Below are 20,769 nucleotides of genomic sequence, written 5' to 3' on the forward strand. Positions count from 1 at the left end.
TCTCTGAATAAAGACAATAACAAGGTCATGCTTCCACCTAACATCATACAGCTACCCTGCATACAACCAAAAAGTCACTAACCTTTTCCCTAGGAGAGGATGCAAAGTCCTTAGATGATGTTTACTTTTTTCTTGAAAACTTAAAACTTAACTACTGTGATGTGAAGTTAAAAATACTTGAGTACTAGAATCAGATACTTAATCTGATATTTTTCCCTGAAGAAAATGTTTACATATCTATTTTCTCTTGCTGTGTATTTTTTTTAAAGATTTATTTATGTGTTTTGGGGAGAGAGAGCACGCATGCCTGCACGCCAGAGTGGGGTGGAGGGAGAGAATCTCAGGCAAACTCCCTGCTGAGCACAGATCCCGAATCCCAGGCTCAGTCTCCCAGCCCATGAGATCATGACCTGAGCTGACATTATGAGTAGGATGCTTAACCTACCGAGCCACCCAGGTGCCCCCTTGCTGTCTGTTTTTTGTTAAGACATTAAAACTTAGTAGCATAAAGCAGCAACCATCTAGTTAGCTTACCATTCTTTGAATCAGTAAACTGTGTTGGGTTAGCTGTTTGGTTCCTCTGTTGTCTTGACTAGAGTCATTTGTGCAGCTGTAGTCAGCTCCTGGTTAATCTGGGGCTGAGATTGTCTCAGGCACATGTCTGGCAGTTGGTGTTGGCTGTCTGCTGGACCTCTGTATGTAAAATGTCAGGGCTTTTTACATAGCTAGGGCTGCTTCATTACATGGCAGCAGTGTTCCCAGAGAGCAAAATGGAAGCTGCAAGGTCTCTTGAGGTGTCAGCTTGGAAGTTACCATCACTGCTGCTTCATTTTCTTGGTTCAAGCAAGTCACAAGGCCAGCTCAAATCAAGGGATGGGGAAATAAGCTCTACCTTTTGATAGGAGTACCAGTTTCTTGTTATAAAAAGTATGGTCAGAATTTTTATAGCCCTCTTCACTAACAATCTACCACACTGTCTTTTTTTTTTTTTTTTCCTTCTGACTGCTTAAAAAAAATTTTTTTTTTGATTCTTTGGTTTTCAGAAATATTACTGTGGTATATAAAGACACAGATTTCCCTTTTATTTATCTGCTTGAGGTCCTTAGGATTTCTTGAATCTGTGGCTTGATGTCTTTTTTTTTTTTTTCCCAAAGATTTTATTTATTTATTTGACAGAGAGACAGCCAGCGAGAGAGGGAACACAAGCAGGGGGAGTGGGAGAGGAAGAAGCAGGCTCCCAGCGGAGGAGCCCGATATGGGGCTCGATCCCAGAACGCTGGGATCACGCCCTGAGCTGAAGGCAGATGCTTAACGACTGAGCCATCCAGGCACCCCTGTGGCTTGATGTCTTTGGTCAGTTTTGGAGAATTTTAGCCTTTGTCTCTTCAGGTATTTCTTCTGTCTTATTTCTCTTACTCCTTTTATCTGGGACTCAAATTGTAGAATAAATCATCTCACTGTATTCTCTGTACCTCTTAGCATCTCTTATGTTTTTTATCCTTTTGCCTCCCTCTGCTTTATCATAGATACTTCCATTTCAGTAATTCTCTCTTCAGCTGTATTTTATCTGTTCTTAAATCCATCTGTTGAGATGTTTATGTCAGCTATTGTATTTTCTCGTTTGAGAATTTCTTTTTTTTTTTTTTTTGTAGTTCTGACTTTATTTATTTTTTTATATAATGGTTTTGATTCTTGGCTGAAATTCTTAATGCTATGGTACTGTTCTTGTCTGTTTTCTGCTGATTCTCATGTTATTTCCTCATGGACCAGATGTATTTTTTAAATTATTTGTAAAAATAATTTGAGACTTAGGATGATATCTTTTTCTAGACAGGATTTACATTTGTTTCTGGCCTTGCCTAGGGGTCTTGAATCATTTTCATCCAGTTTTAGGGCTTGAGATTCTTTTAAGTAGGAGTTTAGTCGCTACTTTAGTCCACTGTCTGGGATACCTGTTATGTGTGGGGCACTTTGCTAGTGCTAGGTAGGTTCTGTGAGCAGAGCAAACATAGTCTTTAATCTACACTGGAGACAGAATCTTGATTAAATGACAGATAAATGTATATACAATCAAGTTCTATGAAAACAATGAAAAGATTGCTATGGTAGTGAATATTTGGAGTGGGGAGGGTATGAGAATGGTCCTACCATAACTAACTTCAGCAGGTTTCGTTTAAGCTGAGACCTGGCTGGCTGATGTGAGAGAACTGAGACCAGAAACTCCCAAACAGAAGCAAGTGCCAATATAAAGACTGAATAACACCCAAAAAAGTGGGGGCAGGGGCAGGGGGAGCAGTGGAGGGCGAGTTGAGATTGATTTGGAATTATATTAATGAGTTCTGGGAGATGTCCTCTATCCCCCACCATTTTTCTCCCAATTTCCTTCAGAAGATTAGTGAATTAGGAGTTGATGAATCTAGGCTCTAGATCTAGCTCTGTGACCTTTTTTTTTTTTTTTTTTTTTTAAGATTTTATTTTTTTGAGAGAGAGAGTGAGAGAGTAGGGTAAAGGGCAGAGGAAGAAGCAGACTCCCCACTGAGCGGGGAGCCTGACAGAGGACTCGATCCTGTCCTTGCCTTAACCAGCTGAGCCACCCAGGCTTCGTAACTCTGTGATCTTGCACTAGTTATCTGATTATTCATTCAAAGCAAAACAGATGGAGCGAAGGGAGGAAGGCGAGAATACCACATGGAAGTGGAATGGGAAGTAATGAAAGGAGTATGTGAGGAGAGAGACCGTGTCAGGTTTCTTCATATTCCTCGCAAGTGTTTACACTGTTTGGCACATACAGTAGGCATTCTATGAGTGCCTGTTGACTTAACAAAATTAGAATAGATCAGAGAAATTTTTTTAATGGGGAATTAATCATAGAAGAATGAGATAAGAATTTTTCATCTTAGGAGGCCTCTATTTAAAGGAAAGAGTAAATGAATCGAAATGAAGAAAGACCATATTTATCTACCTTCTGGATGATACGAGTTCTGCTGACTAACCTGAAATGTTTTGGGTAACATGAGAAAGGTAGGTAAGAAAACACTTAAGATGTGAGGTCCTCAAGGGCAGGAGCTTCTCTCTCTCCATCCTTGTGTGGTACAAGACAAAGAACTTAGTTGAACAAATGAGCAAATGATTGGTTCCCCACTTTGAAGGAATTTAGGCTGTCCTTGCCTTATAGGACAGGTGTACCATCCATTTGCTTTGTATAAGGTCCAGGAAAAGAGTAAGATTTCCTCTCATAATATTATTAGCCCCAACTTCTGATGTGATTGATGGATTATAGAACTTAAATTTCTTCAAAGCCCAGCAGTCAGAGAACACATTTTTACTCTGAGGTAAACAAGAGTATACCTCTCAGAGCCTTATGAAGTATATTCTGTTTCTGGCCACAGACTCTAGGTCTTGAGCTGATGTTTGAGAGGGAAAGATTGGAACTTAGTAGAGTTATACTCCCTGTATCTTAACTTTCCAACCATTATGTAAGGCTTTCTTTTTCTAGAAAGAGACTAACGTGGAATGAGAATTAATTCGTCAGTAAATGCAAAGCTTTAAGTAGGTCATCTGACTTTGCTTTTGTGCACCACATTCATCTTGGTTATAAAAGGGCCTTTCATGAGTTTTCTAGGCTTTCAGCACTCCCAGACTCTCCACAGGCATTGTGAAAGAATTAAACTACCCTCCCCCTGCAATGCCTGTCTCTTGGACTCTTTCGTAGAGTACACACCACACTGTGCGCTCAGCAGGGACTCTTTGCATACACTGAGTATATGAACAGTCCTCCTTCCAGATAAGAGATTTCACTATTGATTAATGTCACAGCATAGAAGTTAGTGTCTGCCAGTATCTGATATACTGACTTGGCAGCCTAATTTTTGCCAAGTTTGTAGGCCAAAATTTAAATGTCTGTATTAAAATTATTTTTTAAAAGATTTTATTTCTTTGTCAGAGAGAGAGTGCACAAGCAGAGAGTGGCAGGCAAAGGGAGAAGCAGGGTCCCCGCTGAGCAAGGAGCCTGATGCAGGACTCGATCCCAGGATCATGACCTGAGCCAAAGGCAGATGCTTAACCAACTGAGCCACCCAAGCGTCCCCCCGCCTTTTTAAAGATTTTATTTATTTGTCAGAGAGAGGGATAATAGAATTATTTTTATATAAAATTTGCCTCTAAATTTTTGTTTAATCAGTTGGATAGGAAGCTGATGAATGCTTCAAATAATCTACACATTTTTTGAAAGGAGAGAATCAGCACTGCAGGCTTAAATAAGTTTTGCCTACAGGAGTAGAGGAGGAAAGTAAACATTGAATTATGGAGGGGTATTTAGCAAGCTGCTTGTGGCATAATCTGGAGGTAGTAAAGGATTTGCATTGTGCTGGTATTGAGATCCATACATCTCAAGGAAGCTATAACTACGTAGGGTTAACAATATTTATTGATTTTTCAAGGACTATGTAGCCTATCAGTTAAATAGATTCCAAATGATTCTGGTGAAATTAGTCTCTCGGGACCTTCCAATTTACCTGCCCAGTTGTTGCCACTATAAGACATTCTCTGACATCTTCTGAATTTTTAGTCACTTTAGTCCTTTATGTTTTGGAATCATCTTTAGTATCTGCCATCCGTTCTTGTCAAAGATAGACTCTGGTTCAGCAGTTCAGCTATTCTCTTGCCAGTACTCAACCATGTTGCTTATAGTTCTGTTGCATTCAGCCAGCAAATCTTAATTCTGTGTTTTCCAAACCATTACTGCTTAGAGAATTTTCCAAAAAAGAATTCTTGAAAAATGGGTCTCATCTCAACTGGGCCCTTTTCTTCGATTTCCAGCCATTTTCTGCAGCAGCAGTGTTAGTCTTATCACTTCTTAAAACTTTATCCCACTGTCTCACCCTCTTTTTTAGCCTTTGACTTTGCTACATTCTTCACAGAAAATCTCAAAGATGGCAGATTGAAACTCCTTCACTTTTCCATTCTTTCTCTTATCTCTTCCTCCCTTCCTTTCCTTCCCACTGAGTTCTCCTCCCCATTTACATTTGGTTAGTTCTCTGGTAACCTAACAAACCCTTTCCTTGGTGCAAATCAGCGGCTAGTTTTGCTAGGGTATAAAAATCCTTTCCTAGGGGCACCTGAGTGGCTCAGTCGTTAAGCATCTGCCTTCGGCTCAGGTCTTGATCCCAGGGTCCTGGGATCAAGCCCCTCGTCGGGGCTCCCTGCTTAGCAGGAAGTCTGTTTCTCCCTCTTCCACTCCCCCTGCTTGTGTTCCCTCTCTGGCTGTCTCTCTCTCTGTCAAATACATAAATAAATAAATCTTAAAAAAAAAAAAAAAATCCTCTCTCTAGTCACCTTGATACCCAACCTCCCATTGTTTCTTAGGATTTACATGGAGGTTGTTGTGGGTTTTCTGTGTAAGTGATCCTAATTCCTGCAGAAAATCATATCCTGTCTAATTTGTTTTAGATTTTTATTTATTTATTTATTTATTTATTTATTTATTTATTTGGAGAGCATGCACATAAGTGAGGGGGCAGAGGGAAAGGGGGAGAGGGAATCTCAAGTGGACTCTTTGAGGAACATGGAATCCAACATGAGGCTGGATCTCACAACCCCCAAGATCATGACCTGAGCTGAAATCAAGACTCGGATTAACCAACTGAGCCACCCGGGTGCCCCTGCATCCTGTCTAATTTTTATGATTCTATTTCTTATTGCCAAGGCTAGGACCTCTCATAAATTTTTTAAAAAGATTTATTTATTTATTTTAGAGAGACAGGGCATGAGCAAGAGGGGCAGAGGGAAAGGGAGAGAGAATCTCAAGCAGACCCCCGATGAGCCTGGAGCCCGACTTGGGGCTCAGTCTCAGGACTCTGAGATCATGATCTGAGCCAAACCAAGAGTCAGAGGCTTAATTGACTATGCCACCCAGGTGCCTCTCTCATAAATTATTGAATAGTAGAAGTGATGATGGGTCATCTTGTCTCATTCCTGATTTTAAAGGGAATGCTTCCAATGTTTCCCTACTGAAGATGATAGCTGCACAGTGTTAGGGTTGTTGTTTTAAAACAGGAACTGTTTTATTAGGTGAAGGAAGTCTTCTATTCCTAATTCAGAGGGGTTTTTAAAAATCATGAGTTTATGTGTTTTTAGCCAGTGTTTCCTCTATATCAATTGAAATGATTATATGATCTTTCTTCTTTAATATAGATTTTATATCCACACATATTTGTACACTTTGGATAAACTCAGATTGATTGTGGTTTGTCTTTTTTATATACCAGATTCAGTTTGTTAGTGTTTTAAGGTTTTTTTTAAGATTTTTGAATCTATGTTGTTATTGAGTGGAAAAGGGACTATACTTTTCTTGTAATGTTTTGTTTAATTTTAGTGCCACGTTTCACTTACTCTTAGAACGAATTGGAGATTATTCCCTCCTTTTTTCTCATCTATCATCTTGGCATAGTGTTTTCTTTGTGAGGAAATTTTGACTTTTGATTCAGCTTCTTAAAGAGTTGTAAGAATATTCAGGTTTTTTATTTTTATAATATTTCTAAGCTAATTTTAAGTTCCGTTTTTCTGGAAATTTGTCCATTTCTTTAAGTTTTCAAAATTATTTGCCTATAGTTGATAATAGTCTCAGTTTTCATCTGCAGTATTTGTAGTTATTTCCACTTATTAATAATATTAATTTATGCCTTTTCTTTTTATCTATTTTGTTAATTTGTCAAAGAACCATCCTTTGGCCTTTTAAATTTTTTATTGTATGTTTTCTGTATTTTTCCTTTAATTATAAACAACTTTAAAATTGACATACAATAAACTGTATACACATTTAAAGTATAAAATTTATTAAGTTTTGACACATGTATTTGGTGAAACTATCACGACAGTCGAGAGTGTGAACATACCTATCATCCCCCAAATTTTTCTTGTGCCCCTTGGTAATCCCTCCCTCTTGCTGATGCCCACTCCTCTGTCCCTAACCAACTGCTGATCTTTTTTTTTTTTTTTAAGATTTTATCTATTAATTTGTCAGAGATAGAGCAAGCACAAGTCGGGGAGCGGCAGGCAGAGGGAGAAGCAGGCTCCCTGCTGGGCAAGGAGCCCGATGCAGAACTCGATCCCAGCACCCTGGGATCACAACCCAAGCCAAAGGCAGACACTTCACTGACTGAGCCCCCAGGCATCCCCCCAACTGCTGATCTGTTTTCTGTCGCTCTAGATTAGTTTGTATTTGCTAGGATTTTATATAAATGAAATAAGGCATTGTTGCGTTAACTATGTGTTTTTGATGTGTAGCCTTGCCTACGCTAGAGGGACTGCCCCTCTCAGGATTAGCCAATTTCTAGACATGTAAACAACTCTCCTGCTAGTGTGCCTTTCATATGCAAACCAGCCAATTCAGAGCCCATACCCCAAGCACCTTCTTTATAGGGCTTTCACATTCTAGGTCACTATCTGCCAGGGTCACCCCCAGGCCAGGTATCAGGCAATTAGGGATAGCCTCTAAACCCCAGAGTTTATTCAGATTAGCTAATCCTAACACTTTTGCTTTGCCTCTGCCTGTTTCTTCCTGCAGAAACCACGATAGCCAATAACCGTTCTTATTCATGTTTTCTCCTCACTCCCCCTGCTTCCTAACCAACCCTGGTGCTTCATGTGGCCCCTGTATGACGTGGCATGCCACCTCCTCTTGGGAACTATTAATAACAAACTGTCTTTTCAGTGGCAATCATCTGATATGTTGGTCTCATCATAACTGAATAATAATAAAACCTATGTTTTAAAACAAGTATGTACTCTCTTTTGTTTCTTAGCATAATTATTTTGAGATCCATCCATGTTGTTGTATGTATCAATAGTTCATTCATTTTTATTGCTGAGCAGTATTCTATTATATGGATATAACAAACTTCGTGTATCTGTTGATATATTGATGGACTTTGGGGTTGTTTCCAGTTTTCAGCTATTAAAAATAAAGCTTCTGTGAACATTTATGTACAAGCTTTTGTATGAACATACATTCCTTTTGGATGAATACCCAAGAGTGGAATGGCTGGATTGTATGGCAGGTTTGTGTTTAACTTTTTAAGAAACTGACAAATGATTTTTCAATCGGCTTATACCATTTTACATTCCCATGAGCAATGTGAGGATTGTGATTTCGTCATATCCTTGATAATACTTGGTGTTATCAGTCTTTTAATTTTAGCCACTTTAGTGTGATATTTTGTGTTTTTTTTTAAAGGTTTTATTTATTTATTCGACAGAGATAGAGACAGCCAGTGAGAGAGGGCCTACAAGCAGGGGGAGTGGGAGAGGAAGAAGCAGGCCCACAGCAGAAGAGCCTGATGTGGGGCTCGATCTCACAACGCCGGGATCACACCCCGAGCCGAAGGCAGACGCCTAACCGCTGCGCCACCCAGGCGCCCCTATATTTTGTGTTTTATTCTGCATTTCCATAATGATTATGATTTGTAACATATTTCATGTGTTTGTTTGCCTTACATATCTCTTTGGTGAAAATGTTCACATTTTTTTCCTGTTATTTTATTGGGTGGTTTGTTTTCTTGTCTATATAGTATAAAATTTACCATTTTAACCTTTTTAAGTGTATATACAGCATTAAGTTCCTTCACATTTTGTGGTAACCATTATCACTGTCCATCTCTAAAACTTTTTATCCTGCAAAACTGAACTCTATACCTATTGAACCCCCCCAACACCCCCTGGTAACCACTATTCTACTTTCTGTCTGTATGAATTTGACTATGTTCTTAATATAAATGAAATCGAAAGATATTTGTCCTTTTGCATCTGGCTTGTTTCATTTATTATGATGTCTTCAAGAGTCATCCATGTGGTAGCATGTGTCAGAATTTTCTTTTTAAGGCTGAATAATACTCCAGTGTATATATCTACCACATCTTGTTTATCTACTCTTCTGTCAGTGGATACTTAAGTTGCTTCGGCCTTTTGGCTGTTGTGAATAATGCTGCCATAAACATTGGTGTACAAAATATCTGTGTGAGTTCCCGCTTTCAGGTCTTTTGGATGTATACCCAGAAGTAGAATTGCTCTGTCGTATGGTAATTCTGTATTTTTTGAGTAATCACCTTACTGTTTTCCACAGTGACTGCACCATTTTACATTTCCACTGACAGTGCACAGATTTCCAATTTCTCCACATCCTTGTCAACACTCGTTATTTTCCTCTTTTTATCTTTCTCTTTTTTTTTTTCCTTTTAAGTAATAACCTTTCTAATGGGCGTGTGGAAGTGGTGTCTCAGTATGGTTTTGATTTGCATTTCCCTAAGGATTAGTGATTGGAGCATCTTTTTGTATGCTTATTGGCCATTTGTCTTCCCTGGAGAAATGTCTCTTCACGTCCTCTGCCCATTTCTTAATCAGGTTGGCTTTTTTGGTTGTTGAGTTGTAGGAGTTCTTTATATATTCTGATTTTCAATTCCTTATCAGGTGATTTGCACCTGATAAGGTGCAACATTTTCTATTGGTTTCCTTTTTCTTCTTTTGATAGTGACTTTTGATGTACAAATGTTTTTAATTTTGATGAAGTCCAATTTATGTACTTTTTGTTTTGTTGAACTGTGCTTCTAGTGCCATACTTTGAAAAGCATTGCCAAATCCAGTGCCATGAAGCTTCCCCCCATATTTTCTTCTAAGAGTTTTACAGTATTAGCCCTTATGTTTAGGTCTTTGATCCACTGATCAAAGGTTAGGTGTTAGGTAGTGAACCAACTTCATTCTTTTGCATGTGGGTACAGTATCCAGTTTTCCCAGCACCATTTGTTGAAAAGGCTGTCCTTCCTCCATTTTTGTACCCTTGTCAAAAATATTTGGTTATATTTGTGTGTATTTGCTTCTGGTTTTGTTTTATTTCATAGGTCTGCATATTTATCCCTTTGCTAATACCACATTGTCTTAACTACAGTATCTGTATAGTGAGTCTTAACTTTGAGTAAATGGATTTCTCCAACTTTATTCTTCCTTTTCAAAATTGCCCCTGGTTTGTTTTTGTTTCTTATTTTATGCATGTAACTGCACTATACATTGGTTTCATATATCCAGTAACTTATTCCAAGGTGTGCTTAAAGAGAGCAAATACTTTTCGACATGCTTCTTTGTCTCAGTCTGCAATGTAAATTTATACAAAACTAATTTGTTTGTTTATTGAAGTAATCTGATTCCTTGCCTCCAGGCTCATCTCTCTCCAGGCCCCAGACTGAATCTTGCCTTAGGTGTAACTTAATCTATTTTATAGTTTTGGTGGTCCTGAATTTCATCTGTGAAAGTGAGCATCTCTTCAGGTTTCAGACTTCTGCTAATTTTAAAAGGGGGGTCCTCTTCCCTTTATTTTGGACCTTTCTACCATATTACCTTTCTTAAGAGAAGACCTATAGTAATAAAAGTCGATTTCTGGTGTACTAGGCCATCTTCAGAAGCCTTCAGCAGGTTTTCAAGCTCTTTTCTCTTCCTGGTAAGTATTCAGTGTGCTGTTCCTACCCCCCCCCCCCTTGATGGCATGTATCAGTTTTCGACTCACCCACACCCACCTACTCCTGCCTCTTGCGCTTGTCAGATGTCTCTTGCCTGGCTCTCTCATTGCTGCTTTTGTCACTCTTACAGCTGTCTTCCTCCTTTGGCTTATTGCCTGACTTCCGTGGCAGCTGCTCTGTCATTGCTTGTCTGCCATTCTGCCCCTTCTCCCACCCTCATACCCTGCACCCCTGCCCCACGTAGGTACGTCATGTGCATTCTCCATGTTCAGAACTAAGCTTATTACTTTCCCCATGGTATGTCATGTCCCCAGAGTGGTCCTCCTGCTTATAGCATTATAATTCACTTAAGTCAGACACCTGGGCCCTCCTTACCTCTGACATCTCATTGTTAAGTCTTCAGCTCTACCCCTGTGAAAGGGTTCCTGGATCGGATTCAACATGGTGTGTGTGTGTGTGTGTGTGTGTGTGTGTGTGTGTGTGTATAGGTTTTGCCACACCAACAAACAATTTTTAGACACCAGCAGTGTGTTCAAGAATTCAATTCAATTCTGACACTGTCTACTCAGAGATAGAATCAGACTCCACAGGTAGAGGGCTCAGTCCCATAGGGCTTCCCTCCGGTTCAGATGACCCCCTCCAACTCAGGTTGCCAGTCACAAGTCCACATTGTTACCTCTACTTTTGACCAACTGGCTGTAAATCAAAGATTCCCAGGACTATCTCCTTGGGTTTGATTAATTTGCCATAACAGCTCACAGTACTCAGAAAAACCTGTTTACTCACTAGATAAAGATCTATTACAAAAGATATTACAAGATACAGATCAATAGCCAGATGAAGAGATACACTGGTGAAGTCCCATGCAAAGGAGCTTCTGTCCTTGTGGAACTTGGGGCTTGGCACAGTGGCAAATGGAAGTGTTCTGGTTTGCCAGTGTGGAAGCTCTCTGAACCCCCTTCTTTTTTATTTTTTACAGAGACTTCATGACATGGGTACAGTTGATTAATTCATCAGTCATTGGTGATTGATTCAACCTCTAGCCACTCTTCCCAAGAAATCAGGGTGGGACTGAAAGTTCCAACTTTCTGTTCATGGTTGGTCCCGCTCACAATTAGATGTGATGCTTTGCATTCTTAGTATCCATTCTTAGATGCTTTGCAAAAGTCACCTTCATTAATATAAACCCAGTTATGGTGGAAAGGCTTTATTATGAATTATAAAACACACATTTCACCTTGATGGGTCTGAAGCATTTTTAGGAACTGAGGCAAGGGACAAAATATAACAAAAGATGCTGTGAGCCAGGAACTGTGAATGAAGATCAAATGTATCTGAGAAATATATTTTGGTCATCTGAATGACCAAATATGTATATATAATTTCTTTTTTTTTTTTATTGAAGGTACACACAATGTTACATTAGTTTCAGGTATGCAACATTGTGATTCACCAAGTCTGTACATTTATATATATTTCTTATAAATCACAATGTCATGCCCTGTAAATCCTCTTACCAGCCCCTAGATACTCCTGCCCTGTCCTGAAGTCCTCCTGGTTTATTGGCTAGATTACTCCTGAAGGCTTCAGTCAGTGGCCTTCCTAACCTCAAACCCCACCAGTTAGTTGATCCGCCACCGTTCTGTCATTGTTTCTGAAATCCAGATTGTTCCAGTCATTCTCTTTGTGCTAAAGCCTTTGTGGTTTCTTAGTGTTTTCAGTGCAATATCAAAACTTTTTATTGTGGGGGTACCTGGTTGGCTCAGTCAGTTGAGCAGCTGGCTCTTGGTTTCAGCTGGGGCCGTGATCTCAGGGTCCTGGGATCGAGCCCTGCGTCGGGCTCTGTGCTTGGCTCAGAGTTGGCTTGAGATCCTCTTCCCCTGCTCCCTACGCTACTTGCACGCCCACATGCACACATACACACACGCGCGCTCTCTCTCTCTCTCTCTCTCTCTCAAATAAATAAAATAAATCTTTAAAAAACTTTTTATTGTGACCTATAAGCCCCTCCGGAATCTGATCACTGCTTCTGGTCACCTCACTGCCTGTAGTACCTGCACATATCCTCACAGACCCCAGTCTTTTCATGTCTCTCATTTTCACATTCATTTAATGCTTATTTATACTTATGTAATACTTATTGACGTCTAACTTGATGTCCTTACCCAGCTCTTTGCCATTCCTGGATCCAGATAGGCTTGTTCAAGCCTCCAAGTCCTCTCATTTGAAAGACTGTTTCTGACCATTTTCTTAGCTCACTACTCTTTATCCTCTCAAATTCAGCTCAAGCATTACCTCCCCTGAAATTCCTTCACCACCTCACCTTAATGTTAATCAGCTAACACTATTTTTGGCAGGTGATAATTCAGAGTTTGAACAAATTGTTTATTTGTGCCTCCCTACTGGCTAGGAAACTACTACTGACTGGATGACAGTGTCTAAAGCTCATCTGTCTGGTGGTATTCCCAGCATTAGGTAAAGTGTGAAGGCAAGGACATGAGCTTTGGAGGTTTAAAAGCCTTGACTTGGAATCCTAATAGCCCACTCATTAGGTATGTGGCCTTGAGGAAATTCCTTAACCTCTGTGATCTTTAAATTCTTCATCTGTAGAATGGAAAAATGATATCTAACTCATCAGGTGGTTGTGAGGATTAAATGCATTGAAGTGTATAGAATGCCTGGTACTAGTACCAAGCACATAATGGCAACCAAGGATTGTAGTTGCAAAAATAGTTTTTGCTCTTAATAATAAATAATAGAATGTTGATTGAGTGAACTATTAGCTGAAGGAATTGAATCCTCCTTCTAGGTGCCTTTTTCTCAAATCAGAGAACCTGAACAGCTCTAGGAGAAGGCCTGGGCAGAGCTTAACACTCCTAGCTGCCACTTCTTTGTTTCTCCCACACGTGGGGGACATCCTCAGTAAGGCTGAGAGTGGAATCATATCTTTCTCCCCAAGAGCTTCATCTCCGTGAAAGAGGTGAGTTTACTTAAATCAAGACTAGTACTTAAACAGTCATATATATTGAATATTTGAAAATCAGTGATTGATTACTGTGAGCACATTTAAAACATTCACTGCCCCTTTGCTTAGAAACCTATAAAATGGAAGTAATAATCAATTAGTTTTAGTTGGCATTAGGAAGATTTATATTTCTACATTAGTCTTTACACTTTTTTTTTTTAAGATTTAGTTATTTATTTTGGGGGGGAGGGACAGAGGGAGAGAGAGTCTTTCTTAAGCACATTCCTCACTGAGCATGGAGCCCAGCTTGGGGCTTGAGCTCACGACCCCATGATCAAGACCTGAGCCGAAACCAAGAGTCAGTCATCTAATGAACTGCGCCACCCACGCGCCTCTAGTCTTTACACTTTTAAAAGATCAAATCATGATAAGATTTGTGAGGAGAAGTCAGGTAGTCCTGAATTTGAGTTCTACTTACACAATTTAACAGCTATGTGATCACTTTTAATTTCTTTATCTGCAAAATGGGAATTAAGAAAAGTATGTAACTTGTAGAGTTGCTATGAGATTTAACTGAGATAAAATGCCAAAAATTGAGATAATTTGTACCTGACACTTGATCACATTTTATCAGCACTAATATATTGAATATTGAATGCTTAACTTGGAATAGATATTCTCTTAATGGAGGCTATCACAGCCAAAGTCTATACTCTGGGCAGTGTGCAGATTGGCTGAGCTTTCCTTTGCTAGTGGGGGCTTCACAATATTGATTCCTTGAAACATTTTTTCTTCAGCAAATGGATGCAGCATTGTACTTACTAGCAGGAGGGCTGAGAAAAATACATTCCAGAGCACCTTCATCATTCCCATTCCTAGATCATCACAAGTCATAACATTAAGAGTTGGTCGTCTTATTCCTTATAACTAGTTGTATCGTATCAGGATTGGAATTGGTTGTATAGAGCAGAAAACAGGTTTTTTTCCTTCTCATATATATGAAATCTGAAAATAAGCAGAACTGGTATGGCAGTTAGTATCATCAGAGAACTTGATTTCTTTCTAGCTCGCTCTCTGTTCTGCTATCCTTAGGTCACTTCAGGGTCCATAATGGCTGCTGGGGTTCCAAAGATCACATCTAAATTCCAGATTATAGGAGGGAGGATAGGGGAACTCCTTCCTTCCTTTTAAAACCGCCTTCCTAGAAATCTCATCATATGCTTTAGCTTGTAACTCCTTGGCCAGGATTTAGTCACTCACTTGTCTACAACTAACTTAGTAAGGGGTGTGTTCTCCCTTAGTATTAGCACCCAGTTTTCTTCCTTCTTCCTCTTAGGAGAGGATGGCATGTCGCTCGGGACCTCTTAGGGTCCAGTGACAGGGAGTGTATGTTTGGGCAAGGAGTGTTTCTCTTTGGCTTGAAGCCAAAGGAATCTTTCCTCTAGAAGATATTCAGTATGCCTGTAATGGTGCAAGTTGTATATTTGGAATAAATTACCCGTGAAATGCATGTAAGGATCTGTAATTGCTTATAAAGTTAACATCCAAGATTTCTGTAGTTCAAGAGAAACACCCCCACCCCCAAAGGTACATAAACACAGTAAGTGCAGTAATACCAGTGTCAGCATCATAGGGTTGGGGAGGGTTAAGTGAGAGGAGGCATACAGAGTGCTCAGTGCACGTGGGGCTTTGAGACGGAAGGGCAAGTGTGAGTGATTTAACAGCTAGTGGGCACTACCCACCATCCATGTCTCCACCACTAAGTGCAGAGCCTCCACATGCATCCGTAGACAGAATGTCTCTGATCTATGCTGAATTCGAATTTTAAGAACATTTAAGAAATGCTCTTAGAGCCTCAAAATCAGGAAAGCAACAGTTACAGTTTTTCAGAACTTTGTCGTATATCCTAGGGCTTTTAAGTATTATCAGTGGCATCTTGGTTTTCCTCTGTTGTTTGAGTGTTAAATGTTCCTGACTGAGCACCCTAACGTATGTGCAGTGGAACCAATTTTTTTAAACTAAGAAATGCTTTTGTAATGAAATAAGGATTGTATATTGGCCCTTTTTCTGGGTGTGGTAGAGTAGGAGAGAAAACACAATGTGTGTGCCATTGTGTCTGATAAATCGGGGAACTGCCCAGACTTCATGACTCATCTCCCAAAGCCTCCCTGCTCAGTTATTCTCTAACTCACAGTTAACCAAAGGATTATGATTCACAAGTGCTTTTTGAAAAATGAACAATGTGTAAGTTTGAGTTTCTTCCATTATTTTGGCTTTCCTGAAATATATAATTCTGTCTTTACTCAGGCCAGTCTTGCCTAATCAAAAATGATGTATGGGACAGAGAAAGAAATCATATACAATTAACTCTTGCTTAATAAAAGCAAACAGAAAGACTGGTTAAAACAATTGGTATATAGACATGATGAAACACTGTGTAGCCACTGAAAAGAAAGGTAGCTAGATGTATTGATGTGGAAGATGTCCAGGATTTATTTTTTTATTTTTTTTAAAGATTTTATTTATTTGACAGAGAGAGACAGTGAGAGAGGGAACACAGCAAGGGGAGTGTGAGAGGGAGAAGTAGGCTTCCCGCTGAGCAGGGAGCCCAATGCAGGGCTCAATCCCAGGACCCCGGGATCATGACCTGAGCCGAAGGCAGACGCCCAACGGCTGAGCCACCCAGGTGCCCCCAGGATTTATTTTTTAAGTAAAAATGCAAGCTGTAGGTAGTATGTGTAATAACCTTTTTATGGATCTTTTAAAAAAATGTATAGTTATATTCTGGTATAGCATAGAAAATTTCTAAAAGGATATAGAAGAAAGTATTGAGTGATTACTTTTGGGAAGTGGACTGGCAGGAGGTGAATGAGACCTATGTTTTGCTTTATATCCCTCTGTATTTCTTTTAATGAGCATGGTTTATTATTTTTTTAGAGTAGTTTATGAAAGGGAAGTAGACCAGTGTCCTTCCTATATAGCAAAAGCTGTGTTTTAATAAACAACATTAAAAGATTCCATTCATTTCAGCCTGAAGATAAATATGGTCTGAGGATCTAATGTAAAACATGATGACTGTAGTTAATAACACTGTATTGTATAATTTAAATTTGTTAAGAAAGTAGGATGTAAACATTCTCACCAAAAAAAAAGATGTGAGATGATGAATGTGTTAATTAACTAGATAGCGGGGAACCTTTCACATTGTATATATATATCAAATCCCCATGATGTACACTTTTAGTATCTTATCACTTATATGTCTGTTATACCTCATAGCTGAAATTAAAAAGATTCCATTCACAATGGCAGCATAATATAACTTAATCAGGAATTAATGCAGGAAGACATGAATAGGACAAAAATACAATAATAAATACAGTTAACACTTTGAAGAACATCAAAAAAAAAAAGTAAATGGAGAAAATACTGTCCCAGGATTATAAAATTCAATACCGTAATATGCCAGTTCTCCCTGAACTGATTGTTTTATCAGCCTTTTATTATAAAATTTTTCAAATATACAGAAAATTGAGAGAATTTTATGTCCATCCCCAGCACCTAGACTCTATAATTAATATTATTCTACTTGTTGTATCGTGTATCTGTCCACTTCCCTGTGTTCTCCCATCATTCATACTCTTTTTAATGTATTTCAAAGTAAATTGCTTATATCAATACACTTCTTCCCAAATACTTAAGCTTGCATATCATTTATGATACTAATTTATGGGTAGAATCATTTTCAGAAGTGAAATTTATGTGCAAATACACAAGTGCATTTCCTTGTCAAAATACAGAATATTACTGTTGTCCAGGAAGGTACCTTCATGTTTTTTAATCGTTTAAAAAAAAAAAAAAAAAAAAAATCTTTTTTTTTTTTTTTTTTTAATTTGGAGACGTTTGAATGGCCCAGTTGGTTAAGCGTCTGACTCTTGATTTTGGCTCAGGTCATGACCTCAGGGTTGTGAGATTGAGCCCCATGTTGGGCTCAGCGTGGAATCTGTTTGAGGTTCTCTCACCCTCTTCCTCTGCCCCCCCACCTGCTCTCTAAATAAATAAATAATTAAATAAGTCTTCAAAAAAATTAAAAAAAAATTTTTTTTAAGTAATCTCTCTGCCTTATGTGGGGCTCGAACTCAAAACCCCGAGATTAGGAGTCACATGCTCTACTGACCAAGACAGCGAGGTGCCCCTCCACCATAGAGTGAATTTCCTTGTTTTAGAACTTCACATGTGTGGAATCGTACATGATATATTTGTTTGTATAAGGCTTTTTTCACTCAGCATGATATTTTTTAGATTGATTCATGTTGTGTGTATCAGTAATTCTTTCTTTTCATTGTTAATGTTCCATTGTGAGAAAATACCATTGTTTATATAATCTCTTATTGATGGTTACCTGGGGTTTTCAGTTTTTTGTTATTATGAACATTTTTGTGCTAGTCTTTTTGTGGATATATGTTTTTATTTCTCTTGGGCAAATATGTAGGAGTAGAACTACTGGGTCATGTAGTAGGTGTAAATTTAGTTTTATAAGAAGCTGTCAGACAAACTAATTTTTAAAATGAAATAAAAATATCACAAATAGCTCATCCTAAAAATCATTTTGTGAAAGGCAAAACCATTCCCATTATTGGAATTTGTATACAGGGTTTCTGTGCAGACTACAGCTGGCAGTGCTAGTTTCCATGTGACATTTGATAGTACATATTTCCCTTGGATTCAAACTATTTAACCATTCATCTGTATCTGTATTCATCTAAGGCTAGATCTTTATCATAGAACCAGCTTTTAAAATCAGTTCAGAGAGAGGTATAGGGAAGAGATGAATTTTGGAGTATATGGGGTATCAGTTAAATCAGATGTGACAGAGGGAGATTGAGGGATTTAACAACAAAGAGGTTGTGTGTGTGTGTGTGTGTGAGAGAGAGAGAGAGAGAGAGAGAAAGAAAGCGGGGGGCAGGGGAGGGAGAGAGAAATACCAGTGGCTCCCCTGCCCCATGAATTTTAATTTAAGTTTTTCAAAAGGTTATTTTTAAGATGGTTCAAAATCAAAAGGTGTCTTGTGTACTGAAATGAAATGATCTCCAAAGAGCCTCCTCTTTCTGTTTAACAGGACTCATACTATTCCGTTTTATGAATATGCCATTCTTTTTTTAATTTCTTTAAGATTTTATTTATTTGTCGGGGGTGGGTGAGAGAGAGAGAGCGAGCACAAGCAGGGGGAGCAGCAGGCAGAAGAAGAAGCAAGCTCCCCGCTGAGCAAGGAGCTGGATGTGGGACTTGATCCCAGGACCCTGGGATCATGACCTGAGCCCAAGGCAGATGCTTAACTGACTGAGCTACCCAGGTGTCCCTGCCATCCTTTATTTAATCACATTTGCTTCTCCTGTTGGTAAACATTCAGGTTATTTCCAGTGTTTTTCCTTTTTTTTTTTTTTAAGATTTATTTATTTATTTATTTATTTATTTATTTATTTATTTGACAGAGAGAGCGCGAGAGAGGGAACAGAGGCAGGGGAAGTGGAAGAGGAAGAAGCAGGCTCCCAGCAGGGGAGCCTGATGTGGGGCTCGATCCCATAACACCAGGATCACGCCCTGAGCCGAAGGCAGACGCTTAACCGCTGTGCCACCCAGGCGCCCCTCCAGTGTTTTTCTATTGCAAACAGTGCTGCATTGAATAACCTTGTACATAGGGCACTTTAAAAGTATGGGTATATCTGTAAAATTCTCAAGTGGAATTGTGTCAAAGGGTTTGTGTTTTTGTAGTTTTGCTAAATATTTTTAGATCATGTGAAAGAAACTGTTTACTCAAACCCTTGCCAGTGCATTGTTGTTACAGTTTTTTATATTTGCCTGATAGGTGAAAACTGGTATCACGATATATCTGTAATTTGGATTTCTCTAACCATGAGTGAGGTTAAGCAATTTTTTAATACATATATTTAAGAGAAGCATTTGCTTTTCTGTGCATTGTCAGTTTCATACCTTTTGCCCATTTTTCTTTTGGATTGTTGGTTCCTTTTTTATTAATCTGTAGGAGTCCTTTATATATTGGGAAATAAGACATTTGTGAATGAGTTAGAAATATTTTTGAAGAGCTCATTCTTTAAAAATATAGAAGTAGTTAGTTGTTTTAGTGGAATGGTAGAAAAAGAAGCCAGATTGCCATGGAGACAACTCTTTCGAGAATATTGGCTGCAAAGCAGAGTAGAGAGGATGCTAGTTGAAGGATTGATATAGAGTCAAAGGAGTTCTCCTTTTCTTTTAGAAATTCTGTGTTTAAATGCTGTTATGAAAGGGAGGAGTTAAAGCTAGGAGATGGTGGTAGGGGATCTACAGGACAAGGACTGAAGACTGAGATTCTTGAGAGGAATTGCAGAGAAGGAGGAAATTTGTAAATAGGTTTACTGGGAGTTATCATGCAGTCCAATAGCTTCTATTTTCTCTGAAGAGAAGGCAAGGCCAACAGCCAAGAGTGTGGGAGGATGTGCTTGAAGAGGAGAGGAGGTTCTTTGAAATCACTGCTATGGAGAATTGGAGAGAGCGGAGTAAGGAAATACAGAAAGATTGCAGAAATTGTTTGGACTTCCGTCGAGGCAGAAGTGATATCAGCCTTATCAGTTGTTTGATTTTCTTTTTTTTTTTTTAAAGATTTATTTTATTATTTATTTGACAGAGATAGAGACAGCCAGCGAGAGAGGGAACACAAGCAGGGGGAGTGGGAGAGGAAGAAGCAGGCTCATAGCGGAGGAGCCTGACGTGGGGCTCGATCCCGGAACGCCAGGATCACGCCCTGAGCCGAAGGCAGACGCTTAACCGCTGTGCCACCCAGGCGCCCCCAGTTGTTTGATTTTCTTAAGCAGCATTTGGCAGTCCCAAGTGTAGGGCTGATGGTTGGATTAGTTCAGGATTGGATTGTTGGTTCCTTTTTTATTAATCTGTAGGAGTCCTTTAAAAACTGTTTTTGTTTTTCTCCACGTAGGTAGAATAGAACAATGTAGCAAAGGAATTTAGGATGTTAGCATAGTGACAACAAGTTTTCTGGGTTGGGTGAAGAAGGAAATAGGACAGAGATACTGGATAAAAATAAAAAATTAGAGAGAGGTTCAAGGGACTAGAAGCCTAGGTGAGGCCCAAGAACAGGTGTGGTACACATAAAAGAGAAGGAACTGCAAGGATAGGGAGTGTGGTTGGAGAGTGGGAAGGTAAGACTCAGTATGAGTTTCTCCTGGTGATAACAGAACCTGGAGTGAGCCTTTGTCATGGGTCGCTCAAGTGGAGTAGAAGTATGAGGTT

The 20,769-nt window shown here is 39.1% G+C and overlaps 1 protein-coding gene across 4 annotated transcripts in view; it reads left to right on the forward strand.

Moving 5' to 3' along the window:
• PTPRA (protein tyrosine phosphatase receptor type A) overlaps positions 1-20,769 on the forward strand; it is a 151,773-nt gene that overhangs the window by 57,630 nt on the left and 73,374 nt on the right. The window contains exon 2 of one of the 4 annotated variants that reach the window (XM_044385739.3): positions 13,312-13,482. The exons of the other annotated variants lie outside the window; for them this stretch is intronic. The gene's annotated coding sequence lies outside the window, so the exon portion shown is untranslated. The remainder of the gene's footprint in view (positions 1-13,311; positions 13,483-20,769) is intronic. 4 annotated transcript variants of the gene reach the window in all.

The sequence above is a fragment of the Ursus arctos genome, unplaced genomic scaffold, assembly GCF_023065955.2.
Source record: "Ursus arctos isolate Adak ecotype North America unplaced genomic scaffold, UrsArc2.0 scaffold_16, whole genome shotgun sequence".
In the NCBI taxonomy this organism is placed as follows: Eukaryota; Metazoa; Chordata; class Mammalia; order Carnivora; family Ursidae; genus Ursus; species Ursus arctos.